At 45.5% G+C, this 16,124-nt stretch overlaps 1 protein-coding gene across 1 annotated transcript in view; it reads left to right on the plus strand.

Annotated features, from left to right (window-relative positions):
* Positions 1 to 6,598: 6,598 nt before the first annotated feature.
* LOC142256048 (serine/threonine-protein kinase SBK1-like) overlaps positions 6,599 to 16,124 on the plus strand; it is a 551,532-nt gene continuing 542,006 nt past the window's right edge. Inside the window, exon 1 of the mRNA XM_075327550.1 lies at positions 6,599 to 6,833. The gene's annotated coding sequence lies outside the window, so the exon portion shown is untranslated. The remainder of the gene's footprint in view (positions 6,834 to 16,124) is intronic.

The following is a 16,124-nucleotide window of genomic DNA, read 5'->3' on the forward strand; positions in this document are numbered from 1 at the left end:
GGACAATCCGATGTGCTCCCTTTTTTACGGACCCGAACAACTGTAACAAAGGTAGATGATGTACAAAAAAAGCACATGCTTGAATGGATCTCAAGTGCTCCAACAAGTGCCCTCTCCTCCACCTCAACTACCGCATCCAAAAAAACCTGTCCTCTGAGTTGTCATCCCAATCACACTTGCTTTCTCCCAGCTCTCAAGTCTCCATCCGCCCTGCACAGTATGGTGGAACAGAGAAGGCTGAGTCTGCCGAGCTGTTCAGTCACACTATAGCCTTGGAATCAGAGGTATGCTCCCAAGCTACAGTGAGTACAGACCAGGAAATGGTCTGCAGTGATGCCTAGAACCTTTGTGGCTTAGATTCAGGCCGTGATGACCAAGTTTCTGAGCATAATGTTGACCCTTATTCACAAACTGTAACACCTGTTGGTAGAGACAATGAGGAACATACTGATGACGATGAAATGCAGATACCAGATTGGGATGACAAATTAAATATTCAGTCAGGGCAGGAAGAAGCTAGTTCTGAGGGTGAGGGGAGTGCAAACACAACGCTTGATGAAGTTCTAGATCCCACTTACTATCAACCCACAGTCAGGCACTCAAGGAGGTCAACAGAGGCGGTGGAGGAGGATGCAACTGACGACGAAGTTACCGTGCTCCTCAATGGACAGAGGAGGAGTACTGGTAGCACGTCTACAACTGCATCCTCAGCCACCACTCTGCCTCTGAGCACTAGTCGGGTTGGCTCAGCAGGTCACATGTCCTCTAAGCCTTGCCTAGCCTGGTCCTTTTTTTACCTTGCAAAGGATCGCCCAAATCATGTTATCTGTAAAATTTTTCGAGAATCTGTAAGTAGAGGCAAAAACCTCAGCAGTTTGACAACTTCTTCCATGAATCGTCACATGAATAAATATCATATGTCCCAGTGAAAAGCTCACTGTGCTGCAATGCGGCCTAGCGGAGCGGACCATCCACCGCCTGCCCCTTCCAGTGCATCCGCGCGCTCTTCATCTTCTAGGACTGTGGGGACAGCTGACAGCTGTTTTCCATGCACAACTTCCACCACTGTAACCGCAACAGGCAGTTTGCTTGGTAGGTCATCAGTTTGTTTGGAAGGGGAAACAAGTGCGGGTGTACAGCTCTCTCAGACATCAATAGCACCAACGTTGGATGAAGGCTACATCATGTCTACGCCTGCACTTTCCTCACAAACCTGCATTTTTCCAGGGACACCCTACTCACCACCGTCTACACACAGCAGCCAGATCTCTGTCCCTCAGATGTGGACAAATAAAAGGCCATTTCCTGCGACCCATGACAAAGCTAAGAGGTTGACTTTATCCCTCTGTAAGCTCTTGGCTACCGAAATGCTGCCTTTCCGCCTGGTAGACACACAGGATTTTCGAGACCTTATGTCCGTCGCTGTGCCCCAGTACCAGATGCCCAGTCGCCACTACTTCTCTAAGAAAGGTGTGCCTACACTACACCAGCATGTCGCACACAACATCACCGCTTCCTTAAGAAACTCTGTGTGTGAACAGGTGCATTTTACCACCGATACTTGGACCAGTAAGCATGGACAGGGACGTTACATGTCGCTAACTGGGCACTGGATAACTATGGTGATAGATGGTGAAGGGTCTGCTGCACAAGTCTTGCCGTCCCCACGACTTGTGTGTCAATCCTCTGTCTGTCCAAGTTCCGCCACTGCTTCTGCCTCCTCAACCTCGTCTGGGTCCTCCACCTCCGCCCCAAGCCTGCCTGAGTTGTGGGCAGCTCTGGATACTGAGTTTGGTAAATGGTTGTCTCCACTCAACCTGCAGCCTGGTAAGGCCGTGTGCAACAATACTGCAAACCTGGGTGCGGCCCTTCGCCTGGGCAAGGTGACACACGTGCCTTGTATGGCTTATGTGTTGAACCTTGTTGTCCAGCAATTTTTAACACACTATCCCGGCCTAGATGGCCTTCTGAACAGGGCACGAAAACTGTCTGCCCACTTCCGCCATTCAACCGCCGCAGCTGAGCAACATGCATCGCTACAGAAGTCTTTCGGCCTGCCGGTTCATCACCTGAAATGCGATGTGCCAACACGTTGGAATTCGACTCTCCACATGTTACAGCGACTGTGGCAGCACCGCCGAGCACTGGTGCAATACGTCATGACGTATAGCCTGGGCCAACGAGATGCAGAGGTGGGGAAGATCACCCTGATGGAGTGGTCTCAGATCAAGGACCTATGCACCCTTCTGCACAGTTTCGACATGGCGACGAATATGTTTAGCGCTGACAATGCCATTATCAGCATGACAATTCCAGTCATTTACATGCTGGAGCACACGCTAAACACTATTCGGAGTCAGGGGGTGGGACAACAGGAAGGGGAGGAACTACAGGAGGATTTATATGTGCAAGGGACAACAACATCACCACCAAGGTCCAGACGTTCATCATCACCCATGCAGCAGGCATGGGACCATGGGGGACAGGGATCAACAAGGGCACATGGTAGCAGGCAAAATGTTGAGGAAAATGCAGGAGAACATGAAGAAATGGAGGACGAACTGTCCATGGACATGGAAGACTCAGCAGATGAGGGAGATCTTGGCCAAATTTCAGTTGAAAGAGGTTGGGGGGAGATGTCAGAGGAAGAAAGAACAGTTAGCACCTCTATACCACAAACACAGCATGGACTTGGTCCGCATGACTGCGCAAGACACATGAGCGCCTTCTTGCTGCACTACCTACAACATGACCCTCAAATTGTCAAAATTAGAAGTGATGATGACTACTGGCTTGCCACACTATTAGATCCCCGGTACAAGTCCAAATTTTGTGACATAATTCCAGCCATAGAAAGGGACGTACGTATGCAGGAGTATCAGCAGAAGCTGTTACTCGATCTTAGCTCAGTTGTAACTTGACAAACATGGGACGGTCTCGTCATCATCAACAGTCTAACCGTACCAGCAGCACCGTATCTGCTGCTGGGAACAGCAATTTTATTGAATCTTTTCATAATTTTTTTAGACCATCCTTTGCAAGGCCACCAGAGACAACAAGTCTGACACATAGTCAACGGCTGGAGAGGATGATACAGGAGTATCTCCAAATGAACATCGATGCCATGACTTTGCAAATGGAGCCTTGCTCATTTTGGGCTTCAAATCTTTAAAAATGGCAGAGCTCTCCACTTACGCTTTGGAGATCTTGTCGTGTCCAGCTGCCAGCGTTGTCTCAGAACGTGTCTTCAGTGCTGCTGGGTGTGTGCTGACAGATAAGCGCACGCGTCTGTCCACTGACAATGTGGACAGACTAACGTTCATCAAAATAAACAAGTCATGGATCCGCAAGGACTTTACTATCCCTGTGTCATCCTGGGGAGAGTAAATGCTTGTGTATTTTAAATCTGCTTGATGCAAATCTACCTGTGAAGTGTACAACTGGGGCACAAGTGCTGCCACTGAAGGGGTGGGTGTCTGTGTGGCCCAATTTTTGGAAAAAAGGGAGACTCCGCTTGGAGTAACCCTTGCGGTGTTTTGCATGATTTTAGAAGGGCATGCCATGCCTATATCTGTGTCTCGTCCTCTTTTTCCTCGTCCAGCTGTTTTGTTTTAGCATGAGTATATGTCCTTGTCACTTTTCCTTGTGTTTGTGTTGTGAGTTGTTTGTCACCTTTTGGACACCTTTGAGGGTGTTTTCTAGGTGTTTTTATGTGTTTGTGATTGCCTCCCATTGTTTCCTATGGGGTTCGAGTGGTTCGCCGAACCGAACTCGAACACTACCTCCGTTCGGCGAACCAAGCTCAAGCCGAACCGCGACCGGTTTGCTAATCTCTAAATGTTACTGCATTAACTGACTGGAGTACAGGTTTGTCATAAATTATGATTAACTTACTAGAGCTTGGTGAAGCCTATACTGCATTAGTGTTGGTGAAGATCCCCTGGACTTTCATAAAAATGACAAATATCACAAAGTTTTTGTGCAACTTTGAGCTATTGAAAAAAATTGAGACATTTGAAAATGACTTACAGCCAAAAACTGGCAAAAAAACCTTCATGGATTGGGGTCATAGCACTTTACATGTTAAACCATATTTGTTTTTCAGTATTTGTATTATGTATTAGTATACAGTGAGGGACAGAACTTTTGAGACTGCCATACGTTTTGATTTTCACTTAGTTTTTTGCTTTAGTTTTTATAATGGCAATTTGATTTAACTCTAGAATAGAATAAAGAGTGATCAGATGAATTGTAAAACTTTGCAAAGTCAATGCTTGCCATGAAAATTAACTGAAAGGGGTATACAGTGACTTTTTCCTATGGTGATAAACACCTGCAGGAAGTTGCTAACCACTTTCCTGTAATGCAATGGCTCAGAGTGGTCATTGTCAAATCCTGGCAGCAATTCTCCTGCTTCTTTTAATGATACATCGACAGAGCAATTCCTTGTCTGCAGCTCTGCTTTGTCAGTGTGGCATCACTACAGGCGTCATGTTGATTGACATCTGGCTCCCCACTGCCTAACAGTAATGTTTAGTCATCATTTCTTTGCTTTAATAAGGGGCTTTACAGGCAAGGACATTACTGCTCGTAAGATTGTTCCTAAATCAACCATTTATTGGATAATTAAGAGGTTCAATTGCTGTGATGAAGCTTCAGGGCTCCAAAGAAAACCTAGTAAGTGTCGGGACCAAATCTTAAAGAAAATACAGCTAAAAGACCAGTTCAAAACTTGTTCAGGAATGGCAATGGGCAGGTGTCTGTGCATCTGCATGCACAGCGAGTTTGACACTTTTGGAGGTAGAGCAGAAGGACTGCAAAAAAGCCACACTCTTCAAAGAAAAATATCAAAGACAGACTGACATTCTGCAGGAAGTACAGTGATTAGACTACAGAGGACTAGCGTGAAGTTATTTTTTTTATTTTCTTCCACATACTATTTTAGATATTTGGAAGAATGATTGTCTAGAAAAGAAAAGGTGTGTGCTACCATGAGTATAGTAGAATAGTAAAACCTCCTAAGACCATTCATGTATGGGGGCTTTTAATCCATGAAGGGGGCTCACACATAACTTTGCCTAAGAACACTGCCTTGAATAAAGAATGGGATCTAATCATTCTCCAAGAGCAACTTCTCCCAACACTCCAGGAGCAATTTGGTGATGCACAATGCTTTTTCCAGCATGATCGAGACCATATTACAAAGAACGTTGATAAAGTGGCTCGGTGAACAAAACATTGAAATTTTGTCCAAGGCCAGGTAACTCCCCACATCTCAGTCCCATTGAGTAACCATGGTCAATCCTTAAAACATGTGTAGACAAACAAAAACAAATAAATTGTGATAAACTCCAAGCACTGATTAAGCGAGAAGAGGTGTTGTTAGTGAGGAGTGGGTGTGCTCAGCACTGCTCAATACTCGATCGAGTATCAGGGTGTTCGGGACACTCGATACTCAAAAAAGTATAGTGCTGATGCTCGACGTGCTCAATGTTCCAGCCGACATATTATCTGGCTCTCATATTTTTGGAAGCTCTGGATCAGGGGAGGAGAGTGAAATCGCACCTTACCCTCTAGTTAGGAGCTTCCAGAAAAATTCTTGAGCTTCCTATTGACTTTCATTATTCAAGTTAAGCACATCCGAGCGTCCAACCTGCTCGATACGAGTACCTAGCTCTTAAGCATTTTAGTGCTCGCTCATCACTAGTTGGGTCAATTCTGTAATTACTGAATCTTTGCATAAAGTTGATGTATTTGTCATTAAAAGCTTAAAAACGTATTAAATATTTATAATTGTATTAAAGTAACCATAGAGACATCTGATTTAGGGTATGTGCGCACGTTGCTTTTTACCTGCTTTTTACCTGCTTTTTTGCTGCTTTTTCTTCTGCGCTGTTTAATGCCAAAATGGATGTGTTCTTCTATTCAAGCAAAGTCTATGGGAATTTGGGTTTCTTGTTCACACTATGTTGTTCAAAATGCTGTCTTTTTGTGGCAGAACTTTGGTCAAAAACTCAGCTTTGCAGTGCAAAACCCAAATGGCAAAAACAATTGACATGTTGCTTCTTTGAAAAGCTGAGTTTTTGACCAAAGTTCTGCCTCAAAAAGGCAGCATTTTGAACAACATAGTGTGAACAAGAAACCCAAATTCCCATAGACTTTGCTTGAATAGAAGAACACATCCATTTTGGCATTAAACAGCGCAGAAGAAAAAGCAGCAAAAAAGCAGGTAAAAAGCAGGTAAAAAGCAACGTGCGCACGTACCCTAAAGGTTTTAAATACACTGATGCAGCTTAAAATTAAAATAAAAGTTTGTCAGTGTCAAAACTTTTTTTTTATTGTGTGCATTCGATCAGTGGCATCACTTTCATTGAATAAAAATGGATAGTTTAAATGCTATGCTTATGTTTTTGTGAACAGTCCCACAATATTCATATGGAAACAGGAATTATAAATAGAATTACTGAAAACAGAAAACAGTGGATAACATGTATGCTAGAAAGGTGCTGGTTCAGACTAGTTCAATGATGTTAATAACAAGTTCAAGTATGAGGAGGGTGTCTACTAAATTTAGAAGCACATTCTGGAAAGTGCTTTATAAATGACACACATGCAGATTCATCTCTAGCTCTATTTTGTTCTAACTGTCATGAATTAACAGTGGCAGTTACTACAGCTTCACAGTAATAATGTTTGAGTCCATCCAAAATAAAATCTAGAAAAGGAAGAAAACGACAATAGGTTTATTCACAGTGGGCTATCGCTACTGTTACATTTTGGTCAAGGAGACCTTTTCAAGTTAGGAAGATAGCATCAAACCTCTCCACATTAAGGTATGCAATGGGATATATATGTATTATGTGAGTAGCATTTACCTGTTTTATTTTAAAATTGAAAATATTGTGCATGTAATTAGCACTTTGACGATCTTTCAAAGTATTTTAGTAGTCTATCATATTTCACATTTGAAATGTGCTTCTACATCCATTGTGCAGAAGCTACTATCAAATGTATTAATACGTTCCAACAAACTCCTAACACAAAATAAATAAAGATGGCTAGTGATATTGTAGTTTTATGAAATTCTGCACATTGCATTTTCATCAATATGACTCATATTTCAAAACTCCTCTATCTGGATCAATTATTACCAAGACCTACTGGCAGGCTATTAGTTTTTTGTTTCAATATTCATTAGGCATGTCCCCTAGCAGCATTCTATCCAGCGACTGTGCATGCAGTCTCCATCCTTCCCTGCTGCATCTGACATGAATTTATAGCAGCACATATTGGTTGGTTGGTCATTGCCAGTACCTTCTTGTTTGTCCACTATGCAGGTGAATATAAAAGTTAGTAAGATGGCTTCTTATGCACACCAGCAACTGTAACGTTTTCTCAAGTTGATATAACTAAAACATCTAGCTCTAAGCTGCCCTGGTGGCAGTACTCAGTCTGACCGTTATGCATAAATTCTCTGTTCTAGTTTCCTCTGGCCTGTATACTTGTATTCATGAAAACATGCATTAGTTGTTAAAGGGGTTGTCCGACATAAACTCAAAATTTTTGTTAAGCTAATCTGTGCTGTATTGTCATATAAAACACCCCTACATTGTTATTTTTTGTTTTCTAACTTTTATTCCTCTTGAATTCACCCTTTTATTTTCTGCAGCTCTTTGTTTACATTCAGATCCAGTAAACATGATAACTTCCTGTGCTAAACCTCCCAGTCAGAGCTGGCACCGCCCGCCCTCACTGTCCAGCCTCGCCCCCTGCCCGCCCCCTGCACACACATTCCCTGTCAGTATTCTGCCCCAGCACCTGACCTGTTATCACTACAGCATGGCAAATAACAGCCCCACATCGGGCTCTGCTCCCCACACCACATCGGGCTCTGCACCGCACACACACATATGGCTCTGCACCGCACACACACATATGGCTCTGCACACTACACACACATATGGCTCTGCACCGTGCACACACACATATGGCTCTGCACCGCACACACACATATGGCTCTGCACCGTGCACACACACATATGGCTCTGCACCGCACACACACATAGGGCTCTGCACACCACACACACATAGGGCTCTGCACACCACACACACACAGGGCTCTGCACACCACACACATAGGGCTCTGCACTGCACACACACACGGCGCTCTGTACCGACCCCCCTACCCCCATAAGGAACACATGTAGGGAATACATACTTACCCCTCCTCGGTCCACGCCGCTCCTGCATGTTCGCACGCTGTCTGGTCTGGGCATATCAGCACAGTAGTGACGTCACCGCTGTCCTGAACTGTCAGACACAGACAGCGGGACAGTGATGAGAAGCTGCGCTCCCTCTCATCAGTGCTTTCAAATATATCGGCATCTGTGATCTGTGATGCCAGTATATTTGAATGTGCAATCCTGAGCAGGGGCCCGGCACTGGCGGTGACATCGTAGGCAGCCGCCGCCAGGCCCCTCCCCTCAGCTCACGGTTCCCACAGCAGTGAAGGGGGAGGTTTTGGGGAGAGTACGGGGTGCAGGGGAATGTGTGGGAGGGTGCAGGGAAGGGGGCGGGGACTCCACGCACTGTACCCTCCCAGCAGGGCGGCAACATGCTGTTTCCAGATTTGCATGTCAACATGGTCCTGCCCATGTTGACATGAAATGACCGGAAGCAGCAAAATCACAGCAGGAGCAGTCACATGACCAATCTGAGCCGGGGGAGAGGGGCTGACAGCAGGGCAGGTAAGTGCTCACTATCTACTTACCTGCCCCAATGTAGCCCAATAGTGTAATAAAAAAAAAAGTCAAAATAAGCCGGATAACCCCTTTAATAGGCATCGAAAAGTGAGCTGGATGGTGGCTCTAAGCATATACAAACATGTGACGTTATCCTACTTATAAGTAGACCACCTACCTTCCCTCCAAGTGGACACAGTATAAGCAGGAAAGGACAAAGATTTTGGACATGCCGAGAGTTGTCCTGTCAATTTATTATGCCCAATATTAATTGTCTGTCCCTACGCAGCCGGAAATGTTGGGAAATGAGTATGTCAGTGTAGGTGAACTATTGAATAAGGAGCACACACAGTAACACCTGATATATATTGTCTTATTATGCATGGGACATTTAATCCAGTCAATCTGCCTTTCAGTCAGCATTTTGGACAAGCCTAGAGTTCTCCTGTCAATTTATTATGCCGAATATTAATTGTCTGCCCCTACACAGCCGGAAATGTTGGGAAATGAGTACGTCAGTGTAGGGGAACTATTGAATAAGGAGCACACACAGTAACACCTGATATATATTGTCTTATCATGCATGGGACATTTAATCCAGTCAATCTGCCTTTCAGTCAGCATCTGTTTTTAAGGGGTGACATACTAAGGTACATACTACTACTTCAATGAAAGTTCCAGTGGTTAAGGTAAGCAATGTAAAATAAGGCATATTGTTTAGTGCTGTCTAATTGCTAAAGAGATCTTTACTAAGATTATGGAGTAGTTTATTTTAAAAAAAGAATACAAAAAGGCTATAAGAAAAACATGTTTTCAATCCTGGACTAGGATCCTTATCACATTGTAGACACGTGAGCTCCCATTCAACATTTAAATGCACTCACCCTAAAGGTTAATCATTACATGAAATAGTTACCTACTTCTGGAACACCGTAGACTATACATCAGGACAGTCCACACTTTACTCTGCACTGACATTCTGAATTGTAAATGCAGAGTTAGTAGCAGGGTCGGACTGGGGTGTCTGGGGCCCACCAGGGGAATTGACTCTAGGGGCCCACCCTACAGCTTTATGCAAATACCTATTAGCCGCTATCCCGGTTAGGCTAGTTTCACACTTGCGTTGAACGGTATCCGTTGCATTGCGTTGTGTAACGGATGCAACGGATGTGTTGCATATAGTGGCACAACGGATGCAACGGATGCTGCAAAACAACGCAATTCGTTTTGATTTTTTTTTTTTTTATACAGTTTTACCAGCGGCAGACTATTGTGAACGATCAGCTGATCGCTCCCAGTAGCCGGCCGCCGGGTGATCAGCTGATCGCTCCCAGTAGCCGGCCGCCGGGTGATCAGCTGATCGCTCCCTGCAGCCGACCGCCGTTGATCAGCTGAGCGCTGTCACTTGCCGGCCGCCGGGTGATCAGCTGATCACTCCCTGCAGCCGACCGCCGGGTGATCAGCTGAGCGCTGTCACTTGCCGGCGCCCGGGCATGCCGGCGGGCGGGCGCTCAGCTGAGCGCTGTCACTTGCCGGCGCCCGGGCATGCCGGCGGGCGGGCGCTCAGCTGAGCACTGTGACTTGCCGGCGGCCGGGCATACTGGCGGCCGGTCGCTCACCTGAGCGCTGTCGCTTGCCGACGGCCGGGCGCTCAGCTGAACGTTCGGCCACCGAGAGCCAAAATAAAGTTTGATTTAAAAAAAAAAAAAGCGCATGCGCAGTGAAATCCAGAGGATTCCGCTGCTCAAAATAACGTTACATGCTGCGTTGCTCCCGCTGGGCGGAAGCAACGGAGCGTCGCCCAGCGGAAGCAACGCAGGTCCTTTTGGTACAATCCGTCACCCATACAAGTCTATGGGAAACAGCGGAATCCGTTAACGGATTCCGCTGTTTTCCAAAAGGGCGGATTGTAACGGAAGGAAATAAACGCAAGTGTGAAAGTACCCTTATAGTGAAGCACTGACTGTAAAACACAGGTGGCTCCTGCACATCAACTGTTCACCATAACTGATGTACAATTACAGTAGTTTGCAGTAAGGGGGTCTTTGGTGACAAGTTATCACCGATCCACAGGTTAGTTTGGTGATAATTTATTGATTGGTGGTACCAGACCAGTGGAAACCGCACCGATCGGAAGAATGAGGAACTTTTATCCCTGACAGGACACTTTTATCCCCATCATACAATGTGGAGGCAGGTGGGATGTGTGATTGCAGCTCCATTCATCCTCTTGGGGTGGTCAGATAAAAAGAAGTGCAGCACTCGCAGCCACTGAGGGAATTAATGGGTCAGTGGTCAAGTCAGATAGGAGCTCCAGTGTAATGGGTATAAAAGTTGCACATTTTGCCGATCAGTGCAGGTCCCAGTAATCAGACCCCACTGATGAATAAATTATCACTTATCCTTAAGCTGGGTTTACACACAGCAACATCTCAAACGACATCGCTGTAACGTCACCGGTTTTGTGACGCAATAGCGATGTTGTTTGCGATGTTGCAGTGTGTGAAACCTATCAGCGACCTGGCCCCTGCTGTGAAGTTGTAATCGTTACAAATCGTTCAGGACCATTCCTAGGTCCTTTGTTTCCCGCTGTGCAGCATGAAGTTTCAGTGTGTGAAGACTTTGCAGCGACTTTGTTAGCAACTTCCCTTTCAAAAGGCTGCTTATCAACGTCCCCAACAACCAGCTAGGTCGCTCTGCAGGTTCGGATCGCTGTTGAGTTGTTGGCCAGGTTTGCCTGTTTGAACGCTCACCAGAGACTTAGCAGAGACTTAGGGAGGTCGCTATTGCGTCACCAAACCGGTGACGTTACAGCGATGTCCTTTGCGATGTTGCAGTGTGTAAACCCAGCTTTAGGCCATGTTCACACGTTCAGTATTTGGTCAGTATATTACATCAGTATTTGTAGCTAAAATCATCAGTGGGTGAAAAATGCAGCAGTGGTGCCCGTGTTTCTATTATTCTTCTGATTTTACCACTCCAGGTTTTGGTTTCAAATACTGAGGTAAAAAACTCACCAACTACTCAACGTGTCCACATGGCCTTACAGGTGATTACTTGTTTTCACTGGAGAACCTCTGTAAGTGCATATTTGCTGCAGTGCAGTAGTCACAGGACAGGGAGGGGTTAAAGATTCAAATTTTTAAACTATCGGAAATAAAGAATTTTCCCCATATTGATATCAGAGAGAAAAAATGACCTCCATACACAACACAATCCACTATACTTAAGCCATTTTTACACCTTACAATTAGGTATGCGATCTCTTATGCGATGTGACACGCCCAGGTCGCATATGCGATTGAATGAGATTGCACGTAGGTCGTTCATTTGCTGTCACACGTGCGTTAGTAGTCTATGTTAAATTGATCAATTTTGTGTGCGATCCTTTAGATCATGTGTTCTGTGACGTATGCATTGGGCACCCTTTTTTTTTTTATTTATTGACTTGCCAAGCGTGTGTAATGTGTAGGGATGCGTTTTTACTATGTCATCTGCCATTCAGCTCTGCTACATGGCCGCTGACAGCAGACACAGACAGCCATGTAGCAGAGCTGAATGGCAGATGACAGCAGACACAGACAGAGCCGCACTGTCAGAATGAACTCGGGTGAACTTCACCCGACTTCATTGTCATGCTGCGGCTCTGTCTGTGTCGCGTCCTGATTAGCGGTCACCTGTAAAGGACTCACCGGTGACCGCTAAGCTCCTGAGTAAGTGAATTGCGCAGCCTTCTCTCATACTCACCGATCCCCGATCCCCGGCTCTGCACGGCATTCACACTGCTCCGGCGGCTTTTACTGTTTTGAAAAAGCCGGCCGCCCATTAAACAATCTCGTATTCCCTGCTTTCCCCGCCCACCGGCGCCTATGATTGGTTACAGTGAGACACGCCCCCACGCTGAGTGACAGGTGTCACACTGCACCCAATCACAGCAGCTGGTGGGCGTGTCTATACTGTGCAGTGAAATAAATAATTAAATAATTAAAAAAAACGGCGTGCGGTCCCCCCCAATTTTAAAACCAGCCAGATAAAGCCATACGGCTGAAGGCTGGTATTCTCAGGATGGGGAGCTCCACGTTATGGGGAGCCCCCCAGCCTAACAATATCAGCCAACATCCGCCCAGAATTGCTGCATACATTATATGCGACAGTTCTGGGACTGTACCCGGCTCTTCCCGATTTGCCCTGGTGCGTTGGCAAATCGGGGTAATAAGGAGTTATTGGCAGCCCATAGCTGCCAATAAGTCCTAGATTAATCATGTCAGGCGTCTGAGACACCCTCCATGATTAATCTGTAAATTACAGTAAATAAACACACACACCCGAAAAATCCTTTATTAGAAATAAAAAACACAAACATATACCCTGGTTAACCACTTTAATCAGCCCCAAAAAGCCCTCCTCGTACTCCAGGATGATGCAGCGTCGCTTCCAGCGCTGCTGCATGGAGGTGACCGGAGCTGCAGAATACACCGCCTCTCCGGTCACCTCCACACAGCAAATGAAGACAGCCGCGCGATCAGCTGAGCTGTCAGTGAGGTTACCCGCTGTCACTGGATCCAGCGGTGGATGCAGCGGTGGCCGCGGGTAACCTCAGTGACAGCTCAGCTGATCGCGCTACTCACCGCTGCTCCTCTCACCTCCACGCAGCAACTGAGGTGAGTAGCGCAATCAGCTGAGCTGTCACTGAGGTTACCCGCGGCCACCGCTGCATCCACCGCTGGATCCAGTGACAGCGGGTAACCTCACTGACAGCTCAGCTGATCGCACGGCTGTCTTCATTAGCTGCGTGGAGGTGACCGGAGCGGCTGTGTCTGCTGCAGCTCCGGTCACCTCCATGCAGCAGCGCTGGACCATCCTGGAGTACGCCGGACATGGAGGGCTTTTTCGGGCTTATTAAAGTGGTGAACCAGGGTATATGTTTGTGTTTTTTATTTATAATAAAGGATTTTTTCGGGCGTGTGTGTTTATTTACTGTAATTTACAGATTAATCATGGAAGGTATCTCATAGACGCCTGACATGATTAATCTAGGACTTATTGGCAGCTATGGGCTGCCAATAACTCCTTATTACCCCGATTTGCCAACGCACCAGGGCAAATCGGGAAGAGCCGGGTACAGTCCCAGAACTGTCGCATATAATGTATGCGGCAATTCTGGGCGGCTGTTGGCTGATATTGTTAGGCTGGGGGGCTCCCTATAATGTGGAGCTCCCCATCCTGAGAATACCAGCCTTCAGCCGTATGGCTTTATCTGGCTGGTTTTAAAATTGGGGGGGACCGCACGCCGTTTTTTTGAATTATTTAATTATTTATTTCACTGCACAGTATAGACACGCCCACCAGCTGCTGTGATTGGGTGCAGTGTGACGCCTGTCACTCAGCGTGGGGGCGTGTCTCACTGTAACCAATCATAGGCGCCGGTGGGCGGGGAAAGTAGGGAATACGAGATTGTTTAATGGGCGGCCGGCTTTTTCAAAACAGTAAAAGCCGCCGGAGCAGTGTGAATGCCGTGCAGAGCCGGGCCGGGGATCGGAGATCGGTGAGTATGAGAGAGGGGGTAAGAGGGATAGACTGACATAGACAGAGAGAGAGGGACAGAGATAGTGACCGACTGACAGAGATAAGTGAATGACAGACATTGTGAGGCGCTTCAGAACGCAGCTTTTCAGCTGCGCTCTGAAGCGGACCTTTTTTAAGCTGCGGTGCAGAGCGCACACCTGCGCACATAGCATCAGACACCAAAATCGTATGAGGGATGTCCCACGTTACAATTCACTAGGTTCATACAACAAAACGTCCAATGTATGAGGAATAAACGACGTGTATGCGATCACCGTATTTTCGTTCAATCTTGATTGCACGTAGGTGTCACACGCAAATACGTCACGAACGATACAGGATGTGCGTCACTTACAACTTGACCCCGAAGACGGGTTGAAAGATTTATTGAAGCGTGTAAAGCAGGCATTAGACCAATAATACCACATACAAGGGAGAAATACCACCACACCGTGACCAGATTACATTTTACCACCACGTAGTGACCGAATACAACCATACAAGAGAGAAATACCGCCACAACGTGACCAGATAACATATTACCAACACATAGTGATCAAACACAACCACATACAAGAGAGTAATACCACCACACCATAATTAGACCACATAGTAACCAAATATTACCATATGTTAGGGAGAAATACGACGACATTATGACCAGACTACATAATGATCAAATAACACTATATACAAGAGACAAATACCACCAAACCATGATAACACTACATATTACTACTACACAGTGATGAATACTACAATAGTTACATAGTTACATAGGTTGAAAAAAGACCTAGGTCCATCTAGTTTGACCATCCTCCACCAATTCTACATTTTTTTACTAAGTCACTTATAACCAACAATGTTGTGTGTACTGAGGAAATCATACAGCCCTTTTTTAAAATCAATTATAGTGTCTGCCATTACTACCTCTAGGGCATTCCACAGTCTGACTGCTCTAACTGTAAAGAACCCTTTCCTATTTAGCTTCCGGAATCGCTTTTCTTCCATTCGCAGTGTATGCCCCCTAGTCCTTAGTACTGTCTTTGGAAGAAATAACAAGAAGTAAATGGCACTTCCTCTGTGCAGATGGTAATAAATGTAGCGGTGCGCTTCAGGGTCCAAGGCCTTTCGTACTGTCTTTGGAAGAAATAAGTCATGTGCAGTCCTTTATATTGACCACACATGTATTTATACATATAAATGAGAGCTCCTCTAAAACGTCTTTTTTCTAAGCTAAACATATCTTTTTCAACCTCTCATCATATGGGAGGCCTTCCATTCCTTGTAGTAGTCTAGTTAGCCGCCTTCTAACTTATTATAACTTCTGTATGTCCTTTTTAAAATGTGGGGCCCAAAAACTGGATCCCATATTCTAGATGTGGCCTTACAAGTGATTTATAGAGGGGTAATAATACATTGGGATTCCGGGATCTAATCTCTCTTTTCATACACCGTAAAAGCTTGTTTGCTTTAGCAGCTGCTGCCGGACATTGAGTACTACTGCTCAGCTTATTTGTAATGAGAATACCCAAGTCCTTCAAGTGTTCTGTAGTCCCAAGTTTACTTCCATTTAATGTATACGCAGCTGTAGGATTACTCTGTCCTAGGTGCATTACTTTACATTTATCAACATTAAATCTCATTTGCCAAGTATCTGCCCATTCCAATATCTTATCCAGATCTTTGTGTAATATTGTACTATCAAGGTCAGTTTTTAATATCCTACAAAGTTTGGTGTCATAAGCAAAGACTGATACTATACTATCAATCCCATCCACAAGGTCATTAATAAAGAGGTTAAGAAGAATTGGCCCT

The sequence above is a fragment of the Anomaloglossus baeobatrachus genome, chromosome 11 (assembly GCF_048569485.1).
Source record: "Anomaloglossus baeobatrachus isolate aAnoBae1 chromosome 11, aAnoBae1.hap1, whole genome shotgun sequence".
In the NCBI taxonomy this organism is placed as follows: domain Eukaryota; kingdom Metazoa; phylum Chordata; class Amphibia; order Anura; family Aromobatidae; genus Anomaloglossus; species Anomaloglossus baeobatrachus.